A 25020-nucleotide genomic window follows, 5' to 3' on the forward strand; every position below is an offset into this window, starting at 1 on the left:
GAGCAAAGCTCAGAATGTTTGCTTCATCTACCCATCGCTGAAGAGCATCCAAAACAAAAGATGCAAACATTTTCCCTGTGGAGTCTTAACAGAGAGAGTAGCCTGTAATTAACAGGCAAACTACGCTCCCCCTTTTTATAGACAGGCACCAAAACCGCCTGTTGCCATAAGTATGGTATTCTCTGAGGATAGTACACTCTATAAAGTAGTATCTTCAATAGTGATGCCCATTTCCTAGGATTCTGGTGAGGACAGCATTGGCAATATCAAGGCTGTCTGAGTCCTTTAAGGCTTCCCTCCCTTCCTCCTCACCTGAAATATCCGTAGGGTTATCCTGTGACTCGGACTTCCTTCCTGGAAGTCTTCGGGCCTGGTCTTTGCCGTTCTTCTTGGCTTCCTTCTTTTGGCGTAAGTAGGGGCGAGCTCCCTGGGATGCCACACTGTCGGGTGATTGGGGAACCGAACAGCTGGGACGCCCGGGAGCCGGCTCCTGAGCAGGGAAAAAGCCCCAATGGCAGAAAAAACCCTGAGGTGGAAGTCCTGACAGGATGGTCTCAGATGATGGAATGGGCGGAATACAATCCTCGTAAGCAAAGTGAATCCGGCAGACTACAGAGGTAGGTACAGAGGAGCCTACCAGTTTAGTGGAGGATAGCCGGAGAGGGCGAGAAAAGGGGAGCAAACACCAAGGATGTCAGCAGGGACTCCCAAGAAGGAAAAAAGGCGCGGACGGCTCCAATGGTAAGGAAAACCGAGGCGCCTAGGAGGGAAAGAGATAAGGGAGCCAGGAAGAGAGAGAGGGCGGAGGGGCCGGTAAGAGAAATACCGGATGGCCAGTCAAAACAGCAAGGCAACTGGAGAGAAAGAACACAGAGTCCAACGGAGGAAAAAACAGACAGGGAAACAAGTGTTACCTTCGGGCCGGGAGAAGCAGAGAAGGTGCAACGCGAGGAACGCTGCCCTAGACCGGCACTAAAGGACGTCGGCGGCCATCTTGGAAAACACTAGAGCGGTGCTTCCAGACGGCCGTCGAACGTAGTGGAACCTGTCAATGGCGTCTCCACACATCAAAGAAGCGCCGTCCAACAGGAATCATGACAGGCAAGACCATTCAGACCAGGTGCCCTGGAATTATTCAATTTCATTATTTTGTTTTAGATTTCGACCTCGCTGATATCCAAGTGCAAGCCCTGAAGAAGGTACCCGGGAGGCGAAAGCAGTTCCCTTATTCCATTTCCCCTTTTTAGGAACTCAAGCCATTCGTTTCTTGAGTCGGATTAAGGGTCTTCTACTTGTTCTCCCCCTTGGCTTTGTTCAAGGGTGTCAACATTTCCTTAGTATTACCCTTACTCAAAACACCAATCATATCTTGCCATTGTCTATTTTTTATTGAAAATTTCCATCGTTTTTTGCCATCCTCTATATCTGTTCTTTATTTGTTTTATTATGACAAGTTTCATATCCTTGGGATATGTTAGGCCAACCACCCTTCTGATTTCCTTTCTCATAATGCGCTTGGCATCTCTAACAACCTGGTCATATTTATTGTTAAATTTAACACTAATCGTGGCATGTCTATGAGGACATTTACCAGTCTTAGTAGCTAGGTTCTTGAGTCACTCTTCAATCTGTTACTTAAAGTCCGGAGGTATTCAAGAGAATCAACGATATTCCCAATTTTACCAAGATTCCTACTGGTCCATCTGATAGTGTTTCCTGCATTGTTAGACTGAATTCCCGAACACCCCAAGTGGTCACCCCGTATTTTTGTGTTATCCCCATCCTAGACTAAAAGTCAGGGTCAATACGTTGTGGTCACTATAACCACCGGCATTAACTCTAAACTCACGAGTAGACATTAAACAGGCATTATTTCCAAATATATAGTCTAACGTGGCCCTAGAGTTATTGCCCTCCCATGTGTATTGTACAGGTACATCCCCAGCATTTCGACCATTTAACATATTAAGGTCACATTGTCTAAAATAGCTAACCAATAGTTTCCCACAAAGGTTGCCACCCCCATGCAGCATTACGCTTCTGGGAGCGGCATTGCAATAGTTTGGGCACTGCAGGGGATCACTGCACCTTGCGTTTAAATCGCCACCCAGTAACACTAAACCATCGTCACCATGTACAGAAACATTTTCTGTCAAAAGCTCCTCCAGTTTTTGGAGAAATACTTCAAAGGTTTTTATACTGGGGGAAGGTATACATTGATAATCAGCATCCCAACGCTGTCTCGCTGTCTTTACCAGTGTTTATCCTCATCTTTACACCTTGTGCATACCCACCATCGGTTGTTTGCCAAACTTTGACACTGATGATCAATCCTCCAAATGGTCTACCTTTGAGACCTTTCTTGCCCAACATGTGATAAAGATGGTACCCCTCAACGTAGACCGGACTATCCAGCCAGGGTTCCTGTAACATTATCACATCGTAGCCAATGAATGAATGCATAAATCCCTCTTCATGCAGTAGATGCCTATGCCACGTGTATGCCAGCTAATCAGTTTATGGGTCAATTACTGACTGTGCGGGAATGATAATTCATAGTACAAGACCCACGATGGACCACATGTATCACCTCTTGTCCCCAAGTCTCCTTGACATCCAGACTTACCCCATATACACCATGTACTGATACAGGGAGCCCACTCTGCCGTACTCCAGATGACCCTACTATGGTATACACCCCAGGCACACCCAGATTCCCTCTTGCAACATGCCCCGATATCTGGCCACTTACCCATAATTCAGCCCCATACCTTCAAGGGCATCAACGTTGGCACACAACAATGCTGCCATCGCAGGGCTAGCCACTCACAACAACACCCAGTTGGAGATGCTGTCCCACTTCGGTCGTGCCAATTCAACTATATCCGCTGAAGTAATTGTGGTCAGCCATGGCACTGTGGCCCACAACCGCAACAAAGTTGACCTATTCAGAAAGAGACTCCCTGCAGTAGGCTGCTTTTATTCGACCTTAACCATGCAACCTGGCCTAATCATTCCAATGACCTTATTGTATCATTTAGGGATCACATTAGGGCCAGTCCCCACAACCATTTCAATATTTAACTCAGGTAAGACATTGACCTTTTTAGACCAATCTTGTGCAAACATAATTCTAGACGTTGGCCTATCCTTCACAGCACCGTCCCTCCCTGTTATGTGTTCCCCGGGGCCTCGGGGAGGCGGCAGGCAAACACACGGTCACACTCGCACACACGCACAAGGAGACGCGGGACACGCTGCTGGTCTCTGCGCGTCCCGGCGCGAACTGCTGCACGGGCGCGGTTTATTCTCTCTGCGCATGCGTGGCCGAGAACGAGGCCCACGCATGCGCGAGAGTGGCGCTGGGACGTCACATCCCTTCCTTTTTCCCAACAACAGAACATGACCAAACTCTGGTGCATAACATGTTTACAGTGGAACATAACAGTAACCAACAGTGGTGAGCCCGTGATCCCAAACGTAACTCACCCTTCGCTCAGTCCCCTGAGTCCATAACATAGTCTTTCAGATGGGCTGGAGGCCTCCGACTCCCCCGCACTGGATATCTCGATGTGACCGTTGGCAAAACCCGGTCAGCCTCCGTTGTGGAGCCAGGATCCGATGAGGGGATGCCGTCCTGGCCTTCTGATGTTCCTTCCTGGCTCGAGGAGTCATTCGCTACCTGCGGGTCCTCCGGGGCATCCAATTTCTTGAAAAAGGATCTATTTCGGGTAACGGTACCCCGTTCACTGGCTGCGGTCACCATCGTGCCCTTCACATGAGTCACTGTCCATGGGGGTGGTTCAAACGGTAGGGACAACTTTCCTTCTGGATGTCTATTCTTTACTAGTACGGAATCTCCAACTCTTCTTTTTCTTGCAGTCCTCTACGTTCACTCTCCTTCTGGTTGCGTACCGCTCTGTTCTCACGAACTTTATCGTCGTCGATGACCCCCGGCCTCCTGCCTTCCAATTCTGGAAGCATCCCTCTCGGGCACCGCCCAAAGAGCGCCTCAGCTGGGGCAACCCCTGTGGACTGATGGGGGGTTGAGCGATACACTCGAAGGAATTCCACCACTCTTTGGACCAGATCCTCACCCCTGCTGGCCGAGATCCGCGTTACCTTGTTGAGCGTTCTCATCATCCTTTCGGCTTCGCCGTTGGCTCGCGGCCATAGCGGGGAGACTCTCCTGTGTTTTATTCCCCTTTCTCGTAGATACTGCGCAAACTGGCTGCCGGTGAACGGTGGCCCATTGTCCGAGCAGATGATCTCCGGGAATCCATGTGCCGCAAACATCTTGTCCAATGCCTCCGTGGTGAACTCGGTCGCCGTCGATTCAACCACCTCTACTTCCGGGTACCGTGACCATTGGTCGACAGCCACCAGAAAGTATCGTCCACGGCCTGTCGACCCAAAATCCACATGGACTGTACCCCATGGCTTTTCGCTGCGCTCCATCGAACTGATGGGTGGCGCTTTGTCACCCGGTGTTGCTGCCTGGCAGGCCAGACACCTCTTCACAAAGCTTTCCACTTTCCCTTCCAGATCGGGAAACCAGACTTTTGCCCTTAACCTGGCCTTCGTCTTGACGACGCCCTGGTGTCCAATGTGCACCAGCTCCAGCACGCGCATCCTTAGTCCCCTCGGAATGATGATTTGCTGCCCCCTGAGAAGCAGTCCATCCTCGGAAATCGACAACTCATCTCTCACCCTCCAGAGCGCCTGCAAGTCCTTCTGTGCTTCCTCCTGGCGCCTTGAGTTGTTCCATAGCACTTCTCTCCAGTCCCCGCTCCTCACTGCTGCCTTGATGATGCGGAAAACTTCATCATTGGAGGACTCCGTCGCAACGGCAAGCCTTGAGAGCGCCATGGGAAGTGCATTTTCTACCACTTGACACAGCAGACCCTTACAGTCCGCTTCTCCATGTTCCACTTCGGCATTCTCTTTGCTCGGGTGACGCGACAAATAGTCTGCGGGGTTGTTGGTTCCGGGCCTATACACAAGCTTTACCCCATATTCCATTAGAGCCAGCATCCACCTCTCGATCCGGGGCAGCGGTTTGGATGAAGCTCCCGCCAGTATCGGCAGCAGAGGCTTGTGGTCAGTGACCACCACGACTGGCTTGCCCAAAATGTACAGGCGGAAATGCCGGCAGCCCCATAGGATGGCCAGAGCTTCCCTTTCGATCTGAGAATATCTCATCTCAGTATTGGACAGCGCTTTGCTGGCGTAGGCAATGGGTCTCATCTCGCCGTGCTCATCGGGTTGCAGCAACACCTCACCTACCCCCACGGGGCTGGCGTCTACCACCACTTCCGACTCCACGGCCGGGTTGAAGTACGCCATGGTGTCTGTGTCTGACAGAGCATTCTTGAGGGCCTGAAACGCCTCTTGTTCTCGGGATTCCCATTTCCATACCGCGTCATTTCGTGTCAGCGCCCTGAGAGGCTCCGCTATCGACGCTAACCCCTTGATGAACCGCCCACAATAAGTCACCATTCCTAGGAAGCTCCTTACTTCCGTAGGGGATTGTGGTGCTGCAGCCTCCTTTATGTCTCTGACTTTTGCCGGGTCCGGTGACACGCCTGCAGCCTGAAAAATGAAACCGAAGAATCCTATCCGGTCTTTGAAAAATTCGCATTTCTGGCGATGTAGAGTGAGACCCAGTTCTTTCAACCTCCTTAACGTACCTTCCAACCTTCTTAGGTGCTCCGTCTCTGAATCTGTGAACACTAAAATGTCATCACTCATATTTATGACGCCTGGAAGGCCGGCCAGCGCCGCCCTTATGGTGTTCTGAAAGACCTCAGCCGCCGATGAGATGCCAAAGCTTAGTCGCTTAAACTGGTAGAGGCCTTCGTGGGTGGTGAAGGTTGTAATAAATCTGGAGTCCGGGTGAAGTTCCAATTGGTGATAGCCGGCTCGTAGATCCAGCTTTGAGAACACCCGTGCCCCTTGGAGTTCCCCCACAATGTCATCAAGTGTCGGTGTTAAGTGTCTCTCCCTCTTAATCGCAGCATTGGGGAGGCGCATGTCAACACAGATCCTTACCGCTCCTGGCTGTTTAGGTTTGGGAGCGACCACTATAGGCGATACCCAGGGTGTGGGCCCCTCCACCCTTTCAATTATGTCCATGCTGATGAGCGACCTCAGTTCTTCCTCAACCTTCTCCCTGAGATGAAACGGGATTCTCCTATGCTTGAGGGCCACTGGTCTAATAATGTCGTCGATGTGTAGCCTTATCGGGGGTGCTTTCAACTTCCCGACTCCTTCAAAAATGTCCGCATACTTGTCGAGTAAGCCCACAATGTCTACTTGATACACCTCCCATGCAAAATGCACCAAATCGAGGGCTTCAGACGCGGCACAGCTGAGCAACGAATGGGGGCTCACGTCTGTGACAAAGAACCGCGCTCTGATGACCTTGTCCCCCTTCGCAAATGGTGTGATAAACACCCCTTTGATAGGCAGCGGGGCATCCCCACCAAAAGTGAATATCTTTGCTGCCGAGCTGTCCAGTGGGGGCGGACCTGGTAGCTTCTGATAGTGGTCCTCCGCCAGCACACATACCGATGCGCCCGTATCAATCAGGACCTGAGTCGGCACCCCTTGAATGTCCACCATGCATTTCGGTTGTCTTTTCTTCTTAGCCGCAGAGGCCAGGTTTGAGATGAAGAACACCTCTTCTTCGTCCTCATCCTCCTCTTCTTCGGCCAGCTGCAGTTGCTGCAGTTCTTTTTCCAGTGCCGCAATGCTCCTTAGCCTTCTGGTCCCACTGTTCCTGCCTCGTGCGGGGCCTCTCGGCACCGGAATGGGAACTGGAGCGCGACACATCCGGGCGTAGTGCCCTGGCTTGCCGCACCGGCCGCACGACCTCGACACGGCTGGGTATTCCTCTGCGTGGGGCAGGTCATACCCGCAAGCCGGACACATTGACCCGGACTCGGGAGGATGACGCGACTCTTGCCTTTTTTGTCCCCACTTGTCCTTTGTTCCGGGTCGTTTACTTATGGCAAATGCATCTTCGGACGCGCTTGGGTGCCTTGCCGCATCCATCTTGGCTCCTCTCACGTCCACCAGCTCATATATTCTGCCGCTATCTAGGATCTGCAGCAAAGTCCACCCCGGTTCCCTTAGCACTTGCCTTCTTAATTTTCCGGAGTTGCAGCCTTGGATGAGTTGGTTCCGTATCATTAACTCGTCATTGTCCCACCGACACGTGGTGGCCATCGATCTCAACCTGGCGCAGAACTGATCAAGGGATTCTCCTTCTCTCTGCTTCTCGCCACAAAAGAGGAACCTCTCGTAGTCAACATTTGAGAGAGGAATGAAGTGGTTCTCCAGCGCAGTTTTAACAGTATTGTACGTCACCACCTGCAGGTTGCATGATTCAAAAATACGTAAGACATCCAACCCCGCAGAGTATAGCAGCGTAGCCCTCTTCGCATTATCATCGGTAATGCCAGTTACAGTAAAGTACATCTCAAGTTTCTTAATCCATAGCAACCACCTAGGCCCCAGCTTGGATGGGGGGCCAGACACATCAAACTCTTGCATTGGTAGCAGAGACCCTTGTTGTGGCCTGACTGCACCTGCCGCAGTTCCTTTCTCCCCCTCGCTTTCCGCCATGATTACAGGTCGCACAGGCACCTCCTGGTGTTATAGAGGCCGCAACCTTACTTGGGTATCTTGAACCTGCTGCCCGATGGATGCCCACTGTGTCTCCTCACTTCTTTCTTCCCGGGAGGCGTCAGCGTTCGGGAGGGGGAAGGAGAAGAGGAGTCGTCCCCATGTGCTGGGGACAACCAACGTTCCAAAAAATTTGCGCTAATCAGCTGTGCAGCGGCGCACGAGCACCTGTTCAGGCCGCTACCGCTGCACGTGTCTCATGGGATCCGCGTCGGGTCTGTGACACCCTGCGACACAGGAGCACTGCCGATCGCACTCTCTCGCAGCTGCCGTGCGTACATGCACAATGTTGCCGTGGCGATCGTCCCGCCTCGTCGCCAGTTGTTATGTGTTCCCCGGGGCCTCGGGGAGGCGGCAGGCAAACACACGGTCACACTCGCACACACGCACAAGGAGACGCGGGACATGCTGCTGGTCTCTGCGCGTCCCGGCGCGAACTGCCGCACGGGCGCGGTTTATTCTCTCTGCGCATGCGTGGCCGAGAACGAGGCCCACGCATGCGCGAGAGTGGCGCTGGGACGTCACACTCCCCAGCCTCCCACTACCATTTTTCACCCGAGTGTCAATCACTGGCTTAAACACATTACAACCTTTATCCCGGGTCATCGTAGTGCTTTGTTGGGTCATCACCCCAGCCTTACTAGTTTGAACACTCCGTATAGGCTTAGGGAGGGTCCACCTATCCATGGGACCCTGTAGTATTACCATTCTTTTTTTCCAATCTATCGAAGTATTAGTCACTTTTTTGCTTTAGTGGGTACACCCACTCCTTCTCCTTTTGCCGTACTCAGTGTAGAGGAGGAGCCAAGTACCCCCACCTGTACTGTTTCGCCCATAGTGCCTATATGTTGGAAACTAGAGTATGTGACATACACAGAACAGTTAAAACGACAAAGGTCAGAGTATGAAAGCCGCGCAGTACCTTTTAAGAATACCAATACCCAAGAGAATCCTAGAAGCAAGATTCCCATTGAGGAAACCATATCTGCATATGAGGAAGCATGATAGTCGTTTAAATGCGATTCCTGAAGAAACAGAGCAAATAAACGGTAAAGGCGAATGGTGACGTCACAATTGAGTCGAGTTGACGTACCAAGAGGATGCAGAGATATAAGAGAATGAAGGTATTCTATAAGGCATCAAGAAAGTATCGAGGATAAGTGACCTCTTGGGATTAAGGTGAAGAAGCTTATGCCATAGAGACAATGAAGATATCAAGTCATTTTACACGTGTACATATGCAAGTAATCATGAGGCTAGCTTTATAGTGAGTAGATTGCGGCACGCGCCAATATATATATACATGTAAGATGAGCAAGTGGAGAATGGATGTTTCCAATACGCATTATATCAGTGCTGGACTTTAGTAAGAAGGCCTCATTTTCAGTGTGTCGCAGTTAAAAAGCAGCTTGAATTACAAAGTGAATCTCAGAAAGCAAAACTGGATGAGCCAAAGAAGCCAAGGTCTTATCAAGTCGGAGCAAACTGACCTTGGATACAAAGCGTGTGAAAGAACAGAACTCCTGTTCAGAAGGCATGAATAAAACAACAAAAACATCAGAGGTCTATTAGAAAATAGTATTTTAATACACTGAAAGCTCGATTCCATGGTCTCCAGTCACTTGGAAGGATGAAGTTGGATGAACAAGATGGCCACGCCTATGCATGAGTGCAGAGCGTGCCTTTACTGCCTGGATTTCTCAGAGCTAATAACGCTCTCAAGGCCGAGCTTCAAAGCCCTAATTGACAATAGACCACTGAGGTGATGATAGATTGATATGCTAATTGGTAGGAAGCTATGGTTAAGGCAAGCTCATCAGCACCTGGACAGCCAGCCTGCCCGCTGCTAGACATAGATGGAAAAGTACTGACAGTGGTTAGAAGCCAACCAATTATAGAGGAGAGCGTAATTAAAGGTCCTATAATTTGTGTAACCAATGGGACATCGTACATTTAGTGACGTTCATAGTGGTCATTTTTAGGGAAGGGCTTAGTTGCCCCACCTGATGTTAAGTAGCCAATTACATTCACTCATTATCCCATACTACTATGGAACATGTACTTAGATGATTCACTGAGAGCCTATCACCCATACTTATAGGTTTTTGTAGTTTGCCACATAGGATGACGTTAATGATACGCTGGTCAACATCATTGATGATGAGATTTCTGTATAAAAGCTCAGTTTTTTATGAAATACTTTCAGTAAGAGGATTGGACGAGTTTGTTGATGTTCATTATGCTCCCTGTTTTAGAATTGATATTAAAACAGTTCTCCTTTTGCCAAACTACCTGAGTCGTTTCGATTATTGATGTATGAATAAAATCTGCATCCCCATCCATGTCCAGGGTATTGCTACTCATCTTAAAGGGCTGGGCTATCCAGTTCATGTGGTAGCAGAGAGATGATGGTTGTTAAAGACCCATTGACATAAGTAAACTTTTGGGTCCTGGAAATATCGCACAACCTCTGCCATTCGGCTGAAAGGACGTGAAGCTCCCCATCAATAGTGGTTAGTTTAAGTACCAAAAAGCATGCAAGCTGGGTGTGACATGTCCCCTGGTTTCAGACAGAATCCCCTCCCACGTCTACGAGAAGCTGATCGGACAGAAGGTTGAAGAGGCGGTAAAAGAGGCGTACGATTCCGAGAGTCAGAAGATAAACATGCGAATGGTGAGTAAAACTTGAAGTAGATGGCAAAATGATGTTATGAGTGAAGAAAAGAAGTAAGATAAGGGAAAAAAGAGTAATGGAGGGAGGCGGTGAAGGGGCCCCTAGGGGACCCTCACGTAATGGAAACAAGGCAAATCATCATACACGAACTGATACGCCAGACACGAGGTTGTATTCCCAAAAGCTAGGGTTTATTGCAAAGCAAAATAGTCTCAGTTGGCCAACTCGGTCTCACGCCCCGCGACGTGTGTCTCCAAACCTCGAGGGACGCAAGAGAGCAAATAACGTACATCAGTTACATATATACAAAATGGACATCTTACAATCAGTCATGACCTGTTTAACACCACCCATTGTATAGTTTCTTTGAACTGGGACTGATGATTGACAAATTTGACGAATATGACACCTTCAAACATCTATTTTAGCAACAATATGCAACATTGCGAGTCTAGAGACATATTTCTTTGTTGAACAGAACACAGTGGTTCTGTTCTTGCGAGCAATCTGCTTACGGGGGAAGAGTCGCATTCCAGGCCTTGCTATCTCCTAATTGCTATTCGTGTCTTGGGAGTCAGTATGCTCTGCTGGGCTTAGAAAGAGGGGGGCCGTAAGAAAAGCATAATTCAAGCCTTTAGCTGTTCCTTTCTAGCATTTCTACCATATTAACAAGACTAGCTGGCATCAGGGAAATGATTAAATGCCACAGAAGTCTCCTCTAAGGCTACATGCGGGAGGGGATTGGGCATTCTTCTCTGTGGCTGACCGCGTTATGTTTCAACGAATAACTCCCGGCCTCGCGGCCTTGCTCTTTTGCTTTGAACAACAATGTAACAGTGAAGCGGAATAAGCAGAATGAGCAGAAATAAGCAGAATAAGCTTTCGGCTAAGCAGTTTTGAACAAAAAGCAATGAGCAAACGTTAGAAGACAAAATGGCGATTCTAGCTACATCAAAATGGTCACGCATTGGTCAAACTTATAAGTCTGTATTTCTGATGTTTAGTGCATGAGACGGTTGGTCATCGGCCAATATGATACATTGCCATTGATCGTGAGAGGTATCTATTTTTTAGACTGACAAACCCCTCCTTTTGGCCGATGCCAAACGCCTTATCCATACATTGCATCCTCCTCTGATGATGTGTCTGAAGTATCTGAATTTGAACCTGAATCTTGAATGCTACTATATGTGTCGTCATTTTCACCAATATTTATGGCCATGAATTCTTATATTGTTTTCATTTCATGAGTATCTTTATGATCTTGGCCATATGTTTTTTTTTGGGTTACCATGTGCATACACTCTTCACTTATCTCGGCGCAAACTAGGGGCAGACAGTGTATGCAACAACAGCAAGTCATAAATATTCCGAACACTACTACTAGTACTGCAATTAACTTCCATCCCCACGCACGTAATATCTCCCAGAACCAGCACCCTGCCTCCTAGTTCCCATTCATGGTATGGAGTTCAGAGTTTAGGACATGTAACTTCTTTATTGCTTCAAAAATCATAGGGGAGGAGTCATTTACGAATACGCAGCACGCTGATCCCATGATTTTGCAAACTCGCCCACCATCAACCAGAATTACATCAAGAGCCATTCTATTTTGTAGTGCTATTAACCTAATTCCTTTCTCCTCCAATGTCATGTTGTATAGTATATCTGTTATGTTTAACACTCGAGATAGCTTCCTTATGTTATAGGAATTTATTGCTTGGGCCAAAAAGGGTACGAATGATTTTGCTAAATCTTCTGTTCTCAAAGCATCTTCTGTGCTTCTTCGCGGCCTAGATCTGGATAACCTGGCTACATCCGCTGCCTCTAAGAGGGACACTCCTGGAAACATGTGCCGCCCCAGTTTCTTTCTTCGCATATAAAGTAAACAGGATCACCTACATACACTGGTTCTTCTTCTCCTTTGAGAACCGCTGTATTCATACATTTAGTAAACGTTCTTACTGAATAGGAGCCCTTCTTCTTCAGGCAAAAAGGGACAGTTTGCGGGCTATAATTCACTATCTTTATTTTCTTCTGCTCTCACTCGGAACGTGATTACTGATGTTTTGGATGGTGGAGACAATCTATCTCGTCTTACAGGTTTAGGTGTAGGTTTTTGGATCATCATTCGTGCTTTATGGAATATAGAACAGCCTACGGGTCTCATAATCATTTCCTCAAATTCATTCATGTTTGTTTTATCTAATTGACCCGTATCACTCTTATTCCAATTCCCATAAAATAATGCACTCAGTGATGCACTGCATGCAGAACCTACTGGTAATGGCTGCACATACCAACCTATTCCCTTCCCAGCATGCTGCGGTAAATGGGCGCATACCCAGCAATTATTTTCCTTTAAAATTGCATGTGTCATGTTCATTATGAGCAATAAGGTATTATTCCCATATCCTTCTCTGTGCCTCTCCTCCATTGGGGACAAGGTGTAAGTAATTACATGAACCGGGTTTTCAGTGGTTCAGATATTAATTACCGGCAGGAACATCTTTAATGGGTGCGTTGCTTCCACGTACCATAGTATCAACGCTGTCATTATTGGTGCTAACATACTCATGACACACATAACTGTCGTTAAAATCAGAATACAGTTTCTCCAACAATGTGTTTTTTCTAATATTACAGTCTTTATACCTAAATTTTTATCGGCGGCGGTGCAGGAGGAGGCTAAAGCTGGTTCTGGCATTCTCTCTCTCGCAGTCCTTTTTCTTCCGCGGTGGTCGTCGTGAATATCTCTCCTTCTGGCACTCGTCAGAATGTCAATAAATTCGATAACTGTCAACAGTTCATTCTGCCAGTCCTTAGTAGCCTGGATTGCTTACTCGTTAGGCAAGATCATTATGCATTCGCATGTTGCTTAAAAGAACTCCAGAGCAGTTTATCAATTGCCTTCGTACCATGTGCCCCCCGCTTGTCCACTCGGGTTCCGGACACATGTATTTTTTTTATGATCGCACCGAAGAGCCGCGAGTCTTGAGTTTCCCGATTTGCACAACTCTCACGCTTCTCTCCTCTAGACCTCCAGTTGCTTCTCCATTCGTGATGGGAACCAGAGGCAATGATGAAAAGACCAAGGAAATGCAGATTCGATCACTCCTTTTTTCGAAGCCGTAGATTGTACAGTTTAGCTCCTGGTACAGTGTGGTCAATGAACAGTGCCGGTGCACTACCAGACTCAAACTCGGAGTCCTGCGGCACAGTGACAGGTGGCTGGGAACGCCGCAGTGATGATGCAGATTTCGTTTCAGGCTGTGGCACAATGGCAGATGCTGGTGGGCGCCAAAGTGGTACACATTTTATGTTGGCCGGCAGTGATGCAGATTCTGCTGGCCAATGTTTGGGCACTCCTTGCCCTTCCTTTATAGCAATCTTTCCAGGCTTTGCTTCAAGCTTCACTTCAGGATTAGGTAGATTCTGCAGTAAGGGACTGATATGATATGATATGATATGGCATTTGTAACGCGCCTATACACAAGTGTTTCAAGGCGCGACGAGGCAGGGGGGGAACAAGGGGAGACAGACAACGATCCTACTAGGCCAGGTGTCATTCAGATCGCACAAGTGCAAAGAGTAGAGGGGAAGGGAAAAGTGAAAGGGGGAAAGGGAGAGGGGAAAGTGCAGTACAGGGTTATTAGCATACAGCATACAGGATAAATAACAAGGGCCAGCTGGTGGCAAGTGCGAAGTAAGTGCAGACAAGTGCTGGGAAGGTGGGCTGTAGGGATACAGACACAGTCCCGTAGTGCAAGGGTTGCCAGGGAGGCAGTGCAGGGGAGAGTGGCTGGGCCAAGGACTGAGAACGGTGAGTGGCCCAGTTGCAGATTCAATGCAGTTTCAGTAGTATTAGCAGGGGAGAGGGGGAGAGAAAGCGGAGGCAAAGAGGAAGGTTTTGAGGTGCTTCCGGAACCGGAGATGGTTCTCCTCAAGTTTCAGGGAGGCAGGAAGGCTGTTCCAGAGGGAGGCCCCTGCAGCGGAGAGAGATTTGCCCCTAACTCGTTGTTTGGGGAAGCGGCTGACCCTGAGGGAGTTGGAGGCGGATGAGCGAAGAGCTCGAGAAGGAAGATATTTAGGAAGAGAGAGTTGAAGGTGTTTTGGCCCAAGGCCCCAGACGGCCTTGTGGACAATGCAGAGGGTTTTGAACTTGATCCTCGCAGTCACTGGGAGCCAGTGCAGTGATTTCAGTCCTGGAGAGATACGGTCCCAGGGCTTGAGGCCAAGGACAAGTCTCGCAGTCCTGTTCTGGATGAGTTGCAAAGGGCGGAGAGTAGAGGCGGGCAGATTTAGATAGAGGCTGTTACAGTAGTTCAGCTTCGAGAGAACCAGGGCTCTAGAGACAGTGAGCTTCTGGGGGAAGGAGAGGAAAGGAAGGATACCTCTGAGGAGGTGTAGCTGGTAGTGTGACTTCTTAGAGACGTTGGATATGTGAGGAGAGAAGGAGAGTGTGGAGTCGAAGATGACCCCAAGGTTTTTAGCCTAGGAGCAGGAAGAGGGCCCAGTGAGGCCGGCCAGAGAGCTGCAGGGAAGGAGGGAGTGGGTGTGCCGATGAGTAGAATCTCAGTCTTACTGGCATTAAGGCAGAGGTCGTTGGCGGCACACCATTCCTGGATAGCAGAAAGACAGTCAGAGATGAGGGAAGGAGAAGAGGAGGCCGAGGGTAGCCTGAAAATGAGCTGGGTATCATCCGCATAGCACTGAAAGTTGGGGCAGAGAGCGGCGATGCGGTGGGCGAGAAGTGCCAGATACTGGTTGAACAGCCAGGGAGAGAGGTTAGAACCCTGGGGGACACCACAGGTAGAGAAAAAGATGTCAGAGAGGAAAGACCCCAGTTGGACCTGGGAGGGTCGATTGGAGAGGAAAGAGGTCAGCCATGCCAGAGCCTGACCAGTGATACCCAGGTTATCACAGAGACGGTTGAGCAGGATGGTATGGTTGACAGTATCAAAGGCAGAAGAGAGATCAAGCAAAATGAGAACACATGGAATGTTAGAGTCAAGGTTCAAGAGCAGGTCCTCACGGATGTTCAGGAGAGCAGTTTCCGTGCTTCTGGCAGCTCTGAAGCCAGACTGATGGTCATGAAGACTACCAACAGATTCAGCATGGAGATTAAGCTGGGAGCTGGCCAGTTTTTCCAGGAGCTTGCCCAGGAAGGGAGTGATAGAGATTGGGTGATAGTTAGCTGGGCAGGAAGGGTCGGAAGAGGGTTTCTTAAGAAGGGGGTGCACAAGGGAGTGCTTAAGAGGGGATGGTAAGACTCCAGAGGCGAAGGAGTGATTGCAGAAGTCAGCAAGGGCAGGAGCCAAGGAGTCGATGTGGTCCTTGATAGTCTTGGAGGAACAGGGGTGGACCTGTTTTGACGAGACTTTCATAGATCGGACTTGTCTTGAAACCTTGTCAGCAGAAAAAAGGGGAAAGGCAGAGAAGGAGAGAGGAGGGGTGGCTGCAGAAGGGCCAGAGGAAGGGCAGAGAATAGAGGGGGGGAGGTGATAGGAGGAGAGTTGCAACAATGTCTTTCGTTCTTGGAGCTGCTGTTTCTTTCTGGTCGTCTCAATCAGGCAAGTCTTTCAGCGGCCAAGGTGGGATCTTTTTGGCATGCGTGGCATGAATCCACGCCTTCGCCTTCCTCCCATCCACACGAATCGCCGTTTGCGTTGCCAAAAGTACTTGATAGGGGCCACGCCATCTGGGTGCTAGCGATGTCTTTCGCTCGAAATTCTTGAGCAGCACCCAGTCCTCTGGCTCCAGCGCGTGCCCCGGACCAGTATACCTCATGGGTAAAGCCTCCTGCACCTGCTGATGAGTCAAACGCAGTTTCTGTATTAAAAGGCCACAATAAGTACTAAGCACAGGATGCTCTATTTCACAAAGCCGCTTAGGCTGAGGTGCGCACCAAACATTTGCCGGCCTCCCCATGACAATTTCATATGGGGAGAGCCCAGTTCTTGCCTGTACTGACGTGCGCATGCATAATAGCGCTATTGGTAATGCTTCCACCCAACTCAACTTGCTTCCTGCACATATCTTACTGATCTTAGATTTTAAGATTCCATTATGGCGTTCAATAAGACTGGCCGAACTCAGATGTCTCGACTGATGGAATCGCTTATCAATCTGGAGACCTGCACATATCTGTAATATCACTGCACCCACAAAATGTGGACCGTTATCTGACCATATGACACGGGACAGGCCAAAACGGGAGAAGTATTCATTTAACATGACTTTTGCCGTGCACATTGCCGTGCAGTCTTTTAAAGGATATGCTTCCACCCATTTGCTGAATGCACATATTACCACTAGGACATATTTCAAGTTTTGGCATCGCTCCATCTCTATGAAATCAAAATGTATTACCTCAAAAGGCATAGAGGGAGGGCCAAAAATGCCTGTTGGAGTCACCGTTCCCTTTCCTACATTGTGTTGTAAGCACGTGATGCAGTTCTGAACCAACCTCTCTGCATTCTTTTTTATGTTTCCATTCTCCCATACCGTAGCTAGGTGCTGGATTATTTTTTGGCACAAATGTGGGTAGGGCTGTGGGCCATTGTGACCATTGCATTTACATAGGCATTCAATAACATCCAATTTTTAGTTCCCTTGTCCACCCAACAACCCTCCAAATCTAATTCAGCAGAGCCCTCAGCCCACCCTTGTATCTCATCAGCAGTAGCTTCGGCCTGCATTTCTTTGACAGTGGCAATCCCATCTTCTATCATGCAAGGCACTTCCTCAGACTGTACTGTCATCATTTTGGTATTTAAATCAGTGGCAGTTTGTTTCGCAATTCTGTCTGCAAATGCGTTTCCCTCTCCCACTTTACATGTAACATTTTTATGCGCCTCGCGTTTCACTATTGCTAGGTGCTTTGGAAACGTGAGTGCAGACAGCAATCGTACAATCAAAGGGCCATGTTGAATTCTGGCTCCATGTGATGTCAAGAAACCCCTCTCAGCCCAGAGTCGGCCAAAGTTATGAACCACGCCAAAGGCATACTGACTATCAGTATATATATTCACATTCAAATTTTCAGAAATCTCGCAGGCTCTGGTCAATGTTATTATCTCTGCAGCTTGTGCCGAGTTGTAGGGGATTCTTTTGCTTTCTACAACGCTCTCTAGGGTAGTGATAGCGTAGGCGGCAGTTGTCGTGCCATCAGGTAATTTAAAACATGAGCCGTCACAAAATAACTCTCCATCTGGCATTTTCTGTGGGGTGTCACTTAAATCAACCCTCCCCTTTGTTTCTTCCTCAGTAACCATTAAACAATCACGGGGAGGTGATTCGTTGTCACCAAGTTCTTTCGTGGGTAATGGCATTCATTCTGCAGGATTCAAGGCGCTACACATCATAATTTGGTTATGGGGCGCGAATAGGATGATTTCATATCTAGTCATTCTAGCAGAGGTGAGGTGTTGCGTCTGTGTCCTATTTAATAGAACGGCTATAGCATGTGGCACCATCAGAATTAACGTGTGCCCCAATACCATCCCTTCCATTTGTTTCACTGACGCAGCAGCTGCCGCGACAGCTCGCAAACATTGTGGCGGTGCGTGCGCTACAGGGTCCAGTGTGGAAGTAAAATAGCCGCACGGCCACCTTGTTCCTGTGTCAAAACGGCCAATGCACATCCTTCACCTTCACACACAAACAGTCTAAAAATCTTCTCATAATTTGGTGTGCCCAAGACTGGAGCAGAACATAATGCAGTTTTCAACAACTCAAACGCTCTCTGACATTCTTCATTCCACTGCAAAGGCATCACAGCATCCTTCTTCGTTAATGCCACCATTGGCTTCACAATTAACGCAAAGTTTCCAATCCACTGCCGGCAATAAGAAGCCATGCCTATTATGGCTCTCACTCCTTTCTGTGTTTTTGGAATAGGCATACCAGAAAGGCTCTCTATTCGCTCTAGTGTTAGTCTTCTCCCTTCTTTTGAAAGTAAGTAACCCAAATAAGCCACTTCCTTTCGACAATACTGACATTTTTTCAAGCTGGCTTTGTGGCCATGCGCTGCTAAGTGTGTTAGCAGTAAAATGGTACTTTCTTTGCAAATCTTCTCTGTGTCTGCTGCGATCAACAGATTGTCTATCTATTGTAGCAATACACAACCTGTTGGTAGCTCTAGCATATCTAGTTGTTCTTTTAACGCCCTGCTGTAAATACTTGGACTTTCTGTGTACCCTTGTGGAATGCGCGTGAATGTGAATGATCGCCCTCCTAATGTGAACGCGAACAAATATCTACTGTCCTTGTTCACGGTAATGCTAAAGAAAGCATTCTTTAAGTCAATCACGCTAAAGTATTCTGCCGATGCTGGTATCATTGTCAAAATCGTGGTAACGTCTGGCACTAAGGGAAATTGAGGGTCAACTACCTTGTTTAACGCGCGCAGATCAATTATGAAACGATAGGGTACCTCGTTATCTCCTTTCTTGTATACCGGAAGAATGGGGCTATTGCATGTACTTCCTGCAATTTCCTCAATCACTCCTAATTTCACCAAATCTGAGACAATTCTTTTCAATCCTTCCTCTTCGTCAGCTGAAATTCTGTACTGTGGAATATGCGGCAGCGTGACCCCTTCTTTCAAAATTACTTTTACTGGCTCTATTTTTAAGCATCCCACATAATTGTCATGTATTGCCCTTATACAGGTTGGCACCTTACTCAACTCTCCTGGCAAGGGTTTAGACAAAAATTCAGACACGGGTGCATCTTGTGGCCAAATTGTTAGAAACACACCATCGGGAGTGCAATGAATAACTGCACCTAGTTTTTCCAATAAATTCAATCCCAAAAGGTTTTCCCCACAATTTTCTGTTAAGAGAAATGGACAATGATCAGTGAATGGGCCTATTGTTACTGGGACTGATTGGGACACTGTAATTACTGGTGTACCTGCGGACCCTACAGAAATATTCTTTTGCCCTGACAGTGGTATATCTGGAACCAGGTGATGATCTATGGAACACTTTTGTGCTCCTGTGTCTACAAGAAAACGGTGCTCTGTATCCCCACTCTCATTTCTACATAGGGTCCTTTCTGATTCACGGGAATAGCCACTGGTTCTGACCCCTGTCTTGGCCTGTCCTATTGAGGGAATAACACATCGTCCGACGTGTAGTCACTGCTATTACTGTAATAAGCATTTTGTTGCGTATCAAAAATGTTCCCATCCCTTCCTCTAGCTCCCCCATTCTGGGTACTCCCATGTTGTTGGTTACTCTGGCCCTGACTCTGGTTGGTAGTGTTCTGATGCTGAGCTTGATTCTGACCTCCTTGGTTACTTTGGTGCTGTGGCATATTATTTCTATTCGGTCCATTTTATCCTGGGTTCCCCCTGTGCTGTCTTCTCTGACCACCCCCACTTCTATGTTGCAAATGTGGGCATTGCGCTCTCCAGTGCCCTTCCTCTTTGCAGTATGCACACGGATTCTGCCCCAACGGTCCTCCATGCATATTTGAATTACTCCTTCCTTGTGCGTTCCCTCTCCCTCTGTTGTGTCCCGCTACTTGCTGAAGTAGCACCCTCGTCTTCAATAAGCATGCTCTCAAATACTCCCCCACCTGTTTTAACAATAATAACTCATCAACAATCGCCTTTTGCGTCCCCACTTTCCCAACGTCCTTGCTTCTATACCCAGATTGGGTAAACATTTCAGCGTATTCATTATCAAGTTCATTTTTAAGCTCAAAAAGTCCATACACATGTTCCCTTACTTTTTCATCTCTTTCTCTACAGCGTGCTAATGCATTTAAATCTAACAATCGTTGTGGCGGTAATTTCCCAATTAACTGTTTCCATCTTCCCACTAAATATTCACCCATGCATTCCAACACTACCTGTCTTTCATTGCTTCTTCGGAAATCATATATCGAGTCCAATGCTGCCGTCCCATTGTTCCCATCTATATACATCTCTGCCTGAACTTGCAATTCCTGCTTCCTCTCCTTGCTGATCGCACTGCGGGTCACTCTTGTGCATCCACGTTGTACAGTCCCATCTCTCGCATCCTTAGTTTCAAGTTCAACCACGGGTCGGACGGACGGGACTGTGTCTGTTTCTAGGGCGGGAGGTGCGGATGGGACAACAGGAACGGGAAGTGACTGTTGCGGTACTGGCTGGCTAATGGGAGGTGCTATGTACGCAATCTGCGGCTGTGCTAGGGTTTGGACAATTGGGATGGGTGTGGGGGTTTGGGCAGCAGGAGGGGGCTGAGCAGTGGTTCCTGATGCGCTTGTTTTACTTTCTGGTCCTGGACCCCGCTTTGTATCAGTCAACATTTTTTTCTATTAAATCATCTGCTATATGAAATTCTCGTTGCGGGTATATTCTTTCTATGTTCAACTGATCGCGTCTACCTGTCCTTCTCAAACTCGCAGTCCATTCCTCTTCCTCCTTTTCCTCCGCTATTTCTGTTTTTGATTTATGCCTGCGCGCATGTTTCTCTCTACTTCTCCAACGAAGCATAGCTTCCCTTCTCCAATCCCTAAGGATATCAAATGCTGCAGGACATGCTTTCTTTCTTATCAACACTTTCTCCAAGTTATCTATTCTTTCAATCTCAAAACTCCCATTAATCGGCCACTGAAAATCTTCTTGGTTTCTGGTTTGCCTATGCCAAATCTTACAGAACATTATCGCACCCACACCATACTTCACATACATCTCGTACGCCGGCGTTCCCCCAGGTGGCGCAACTTGGCCATCTTCCAAAGATTGTCTACCGCAGAGGAAAAACCCTGCTAGAGTGGACAATACCCCAGGCATGTTTTAACCTTACCCTCGGCTAATCAACCTTACACTGGGCGTTTGATTTTGCAAAGTCAACTCTCAACCAATATCAGGGCTATTTCGAATCGGGGTACGACTCACCTGATAAGTCAAATTGTCTTTTCAAGACACAATTCATCCGTATACTGATGCAACCAATGACGTTGTGTCTGCGTTTCTTGGCTCTGCCTCGTTTTGGGACCCTCGCCTCCTTGTTCTCTGGCCGGGCACGTCGATCAGGGATCAGATGTGTGCAGATCTGCATAGGAGTCTCTCATCACTTATACAGGGCACCCCGGACACCTTTTGATCCCGGCTCGATCGTCCCGTCCTCACCGTTCTCTCCGCCTTTCTTATCTTACAACGTACACGATGGAACAAGTGGGGGAGGGTCCCTATTCGGGCGCTATCTTGAAGGAGCCCCTAGGGGACCGTCGCGTAATGGAAACAAGGCAAATCACCATACACGAACTGATACGCCAGACACAAGGTTGTATTCCCAAAAGCTAGGGTTTATTGCAAAGCAAAATAGTCTCAGTTGGCCAATTCGGTCTCACGCCCCGCGACGTGTCTCCAAACCTCGAGGGACACAAGAGAGCAAATAACGTACATCAGTTACATATATACAAAATGGACATCTTACAATCAGTCATGACATGTTTAACACCGCCCATTGTATAGTTTCTTTGAACTGGGACTGATGATTGACAAATTCGACGAATATGACACCTTCAAACATATATTTTAGCAACAATATGCAACATCGCGAGTCTAGAGACATATTTCTTTGTTGAACAGAACACAGTGCTTCTGTTCTTGCAAGCAAGCTGCTTACGGGGGAAGAGTCGCATTCCAGGCCTTGCTATCTCCTATTTGCTATTCGTGTCCGGGGAGTCGGCATGCTCTGCTGGGTTTAGGAAGAGGGGGCCGTAAGAAAAGCATAATTCAAGCCTTTAGCTGTTCCTTTCTAACATTTCTACCATATTAACGAGACTAGCTGGCATCAGGGAAATGATTAAATGCCACGGAGCTCTCCTCCAAGGCTACATGCAGGAGGGGATTGGGCATTCTTCTTTGTGGCTGCCCGCCTTATGTTTCAACGAATAACTCCCGGCCTCGCGGCCTTGCTCTTTCGCTTTCAACAACAATGTAACATTAAAGCGGAATAAGCAGAATGAGCAGAAATAAGCAGAATAAGCTTTCGGCTAAGCAGCTTTGAACAAAAAGCAATGAGCAAACGTTAGAAGACAAAATGGCGATTCTAGCTACATCAAAATGGCCACGCATTGGTCAAACGTATAAGTCTGTATTTCTGACGTTTAGTGCATGAGACGGTTGGTCATCGGCCAATATGATACATTGCCATTGATCGTGAGAGGTATCTATTTTTTAGACTGACAGCGGGGTAAACATAATCTGAAAATAAGAGTGTTAAGTATTGATAAGAACTTGAGTGTGGCCAAGCAAGTAAGAGGTATCGTGAGAGAGACCACGATAAAAAGGATACGCCCCGGCCTGCGTTTTAAAGAACATATCAGAAGAAGTCTTAATCTAGAGTCTCGTAGCAGATGACATAGGAGACGGATCCGATTAAAGACGAATCTAAGGAGAATGATTTAAGTTCCGTATGGAGCATTGCTCTAGGGGATAAGATAGGTTCAGAGAAGGACTGTAGAGAAGAATATATGTGACCGGTCGAGTATGTTTGTTTGTCTGTTCGTTTTATGTATTCATGTATTGATGATAATGATGTCATAATTGAATAAGTTGAAAAAGAAATTAATTGTTTTTAATTGAACTTGGTGGTTGTTTTTTTAGCAAGATTAAAGTAAAAAGTGTGATCGAAGGGATTGCAGCCTGCGGCGTGTGTTGCATGCTCATATTATGTTATTTTTCTGAAATGTACTTTTTAAATCTGTGATAAAAGCAAACAAAGTGTTAGAAATCAAAAAGTGACAAAATAAGAATGGAGGATGTTACTCCACTTGTGCATCTCTGCAAGCAGTTGCTGAAACATGCACCTAAGCTTAGACAGTATAGCACGGAATTGGTTAAAGGAACAGCAGACAAAATGTTTATGCCGTGGCCACAAGGACGTCGCTATCAAAGTCCGTCCTACAGCATATGACGACATATTTGCATGCAGCGTATACTGGGAAGAAGCTGGACAAGCGACTAGCAAGCGTAGAGCTTTGGAAAATGTTCCAGGAGGAACGAGATGAGTCGCCTCCTTTAGATTGGATACTCAATGTATGCAAAGAGGGGGGTGAAGAGCCCTCTTCTCCACCCGCCCCGGCTGAAATAGAAGGCGAGTATAAGAAAGACGATGGGTTATACCCATTAAGGGAGCTTAAAGCAGTGGCAGGATATAGCAACCGGCGAATGAGTCGCCAGTGCAAAGCAGCGACGAGGGTCCAGAGAAAAATACTGAGAAAGATGTAATCTCTAAGGTCCCGAAGGACAAGGAGAGATGCGATAAGGAACGAAGCGATCGAGCAAGTACATCTCTAGATATAGGAAGAGAAATAAAGAGATGGAAGGGAAAAAGAGATAAAACTGATGAGTTAGCCCTTCTACAGAATGAATGGATGGGTGGTCAGATTTTGCTTAAACTCAATGGTAAAGGCATTGAGGATGTAAGGCAAAGGGAAGATCGAGACAAGCAAGATAAAAAGGACAAAGAAAGGGAGGAGCGATTGAAAGACGAAGGGGCAAAAAGGAAAGATAGACAGCGACGAGAGAAGTTGTACCAAGATGAGCAATTGAAAAAACAATCAAGAGCCGAGAAGCAAAGAAAATATGATAACAGACAGAGAGCAATTGAAGAGCAGGAGAGGCTAGAAAGAAAAAGAATCAAAGAGGAGGAACAAAAGCTAAGAGATAAGAGAATACAGAGACGAAGAGATTAGGAGATAGGAAGGGCAAATGAGAGAAGGCATACAAAGAAAAAAGAGGAAGACAGGGTGAGAGAGGAAGCAAGGAAAAGAAGAGAATTTGATGATGATATAGAACGCAAACAAAGGCAAAGAGCTCGCGATCTTGATCACCTGGAGAAGGAAGTAAGAAATCCAGATCCAGAAGTAGCATCGGAGGACATAGAGGAGTTCTTCCCAGAATACGAGTCATTACCAGGCCCATCTAGAGCAAATCTAGAGGACGGGTTTGACTCTAGAAGCATTGGGGAAACAACAGATAAAGTTTATCATGAAATGAGAACCCAGAAAGAATTAAAGGGGAAGGGAAAAATGATCGACTCAAGAGTACGCAGTTGTTCGAAATAGAGGGAACCTCATGTAGCACGAGGCCTAAGGAGCTGTCTTTAGGTAGACTAACTCTGAATAGAGATGAAGAGGAGAGAAGTTGCACGAGTTGGGCACAGGAAAGGTAAGACGAAAACAGAGATATCTTTTGTGGGGAAGAGAGAGGTGAGGCATGTAGTCCTGAGGGATGCTTTTCAATGGATAAGGAAGTAAGATGGTCAGATTTAAACATACCTATACCTAGGGCATCAGAACCGTTGACACAGTCAGACCGACCTAAAGGCCAACTCCATGGTGAGAGGGGGGAATCGCAACCATCTGTGACCAGGTTAAGATCGCTGCCAAGAAGAAGGCGGTGTGGGAATATCGTCCCAGCGGTGGATAGACAAATGATGAGAAATGAGAATGAGTTTGGGGCTTCACAGTTTCCCTTACTAGAGAAAGGGGGAGCCAGACCTCAGTATGTACTATGGCCTCAGATGGATAAAGATTATTTAAGGTGTAAACTCCTGAGTTTAACTTCTGGCACTGGAAAATGGATACATGAATTATAAAAGATGATGGAAGGAAACACATTAGCTATAGGGGACATTAAAGGTCTC

General features: G+C 47.4%; 1 protein-coding gene across 1 annotated transcript in view; it reads left to right on the top strand.

Moving 5' to 3' along the window:
* The window catches only part of LOC138522058 (proteasome subunit beta type-8-like), a 150993-nt gene that overhangs the window by 98264 nt on the left and 27709 nt on the right, over positions 1 to 25020 (top strand). The gene's annotated exons all lie outside the window — the stretch shown is intronic.

The sequence above is a fragment of the Ambystoma mexicanum genome, chromosome 13 (genome assembly GCF_040938575.1).
Source record: "Ambystoma mexicanum isolate Mex_15411 chromosome 13, UKY_AmexF1_1, whole genome shotgun sequence".
Lineage (NCBI taxonomy): Eukaryota > Metazoa > Chordata > Amphibia > Caudata > Ambystomatidae > Ambystoma > Ambystoma mexicanum.